This window comes from Ciona intestinalis, unplaced genomic scaffold (assembly GCF_000224145.3).
Source record: "Ciona intestinalis unplaced genomic scaffold, KH HT000625.1, whole genome shotgun sequence".
Classification (NCBI taxonomy): domain Eukaryota; kingdom Metazoa; phylum Chordata; class Ascidiacea; order Phlebobranchia; family Cionidae; genus Ciona; species Ciona intestinalis.
The window spans coordinates 1-1,014 of NW_004190946.1; the positions used below are offsets into that span (position 1 = coordinate 1).

A 1,014-nucleotide genomic window follows, 5' to 3' on the forward strand; every position below is an offset into this window, starting at 1 on the left:
GTTAATATAAAAAAATTGTTTCCGCCCGGGCTCGAACCGGGGACCTTTCGCGTGTTAGGCGAACGTGATAACCACTACACTACGGAAACCGATGATGTATTTTCAATCAATTGGCTAATAATTTAAACATTATAGGAATGCATTTTATTACTAAAAATGTTTCCGTCCGGGCTCGAACCGGAGACCTTTCGCGTGTTAGGCGAACGTGATTACCACTACACTACGGAAACTGTTGCAAACAGGAAGCAGCACTTGGCTTATGAAACTAACGTACAAAATGAATATTAATATATAAAAAATGTTCCCGCTCTGGCTCGAACCGGGGACCATTTGCGTGTGAGGCGAACGTGATAACCACTACACTACGGAAACTGTTGCAAACAGAAAGCAGCACTTGGCTTATGAAGCTAACGGTTAAAATTATTGTTAATATAAAAAAAATGTTTCCGCCCGGGCTCGAACCGGGGACCTTTCGCGTGTAAGGCGAACGTGATAACCACTACACTACGGAAATCGTTAAGAACAGCATCAGCATATAACACTAACTATAAAACTAACATATGCAAAAATGTTAATGTCAAATATGTTTCCGCCCGGGCTCGAACCGGGGACCTTTCGCGTGTTAGGCGAACGTGATAACCACTACACTACGGAAACCGTTAAGAACAGTAAGCATTACTAGACTGATAAAACTAACATATGAAATTAATGTTAATGTCAAATATGTTTCCGCCCGGGCTGGAACCGGGGACCTTTCGCGTGTAAAGCGAACGTGATAACCACTACACTACGGAAACTGTTGCAAACAGAAATCAGCACTTGGCTTATGAAACATAAGTATAAAATTAATGTTAATATAAAAAACTGTTTCCGCCCGGCTCGAACCGGGGACCTTTCGCGTGTGAGGCGAACGTGATAACCACTACACTACGGAAACCGTTAAGAACAGTAAGCATTACTAGACTGATAAAACTAACATATGAAATCGATGTCGATGTCGAAAACGTGGCCGTC

General features: G+C 42.2%; 7 non-coding genes across 7 annotated transcripts; all 7 read right to left on the bottom strand.

Moving 5' to 3' along the window:
* Positions 1 to 16: 16 nt before the first annotated feature.
* Positions 17 to 89, bottom strand: trnav-aac. Its single transcript has one exon. It is a non-coding gene; the product is annotated as a tRNA-Val (tRNA).
* Positions 90 to 157: 68 nt separating this feature from the next.
* Positions 158 to 230, bottom strand: trnav-aac. Its single transcript has one exon. It is a non-coding gene; the product is annotated as a tRNA-Val (tRNA).
* Positions 231 to 299: 69 nt separating this feature from the next.
* On the bottom strand, positions 300 to 372 carry trnav-cac. The gene has a single exon. It is a non-coding gene; the product is annotated as a tRNA-Val (tRNA).
* A 69-nt stretch (positions 373 to 441) lies between these two features.
* trnav-uac lies at positions 442 to 514 on the bottom strand. The gene has a single exon. It is a non-coding gene; the product is annotated as a tRNA-Val (tRNA).
* A 70-nt stretch (positions 515 to 584) lies between these two features.
* trnav-aac lies at positions 585 to 657 on the bottom strand. Its single transcript has one exon. It is a non-coding gene; the product is annotated as a tRNA-Val (tRNA).
* Positions 658 to 724: 67 nt separating this feature from the next.
* trnav-uac lies at positions 725 to 797 on the bottom strand. Its single transcript has one exon. It is a non-coding gene; the product is annotated as a tRNA-Val (tRNA).
* Positions 798 to 865: 68 nt separating this feature from the next.
* Positions 866 to 937, bottom strand: trnav-cac. Its single transcript has one exon. It is a non-coding gene; the product is annotated as a tRNA-Val (tRNA).
* Positions 938 to 1,014: the final 77 nt, after the last annotated feature.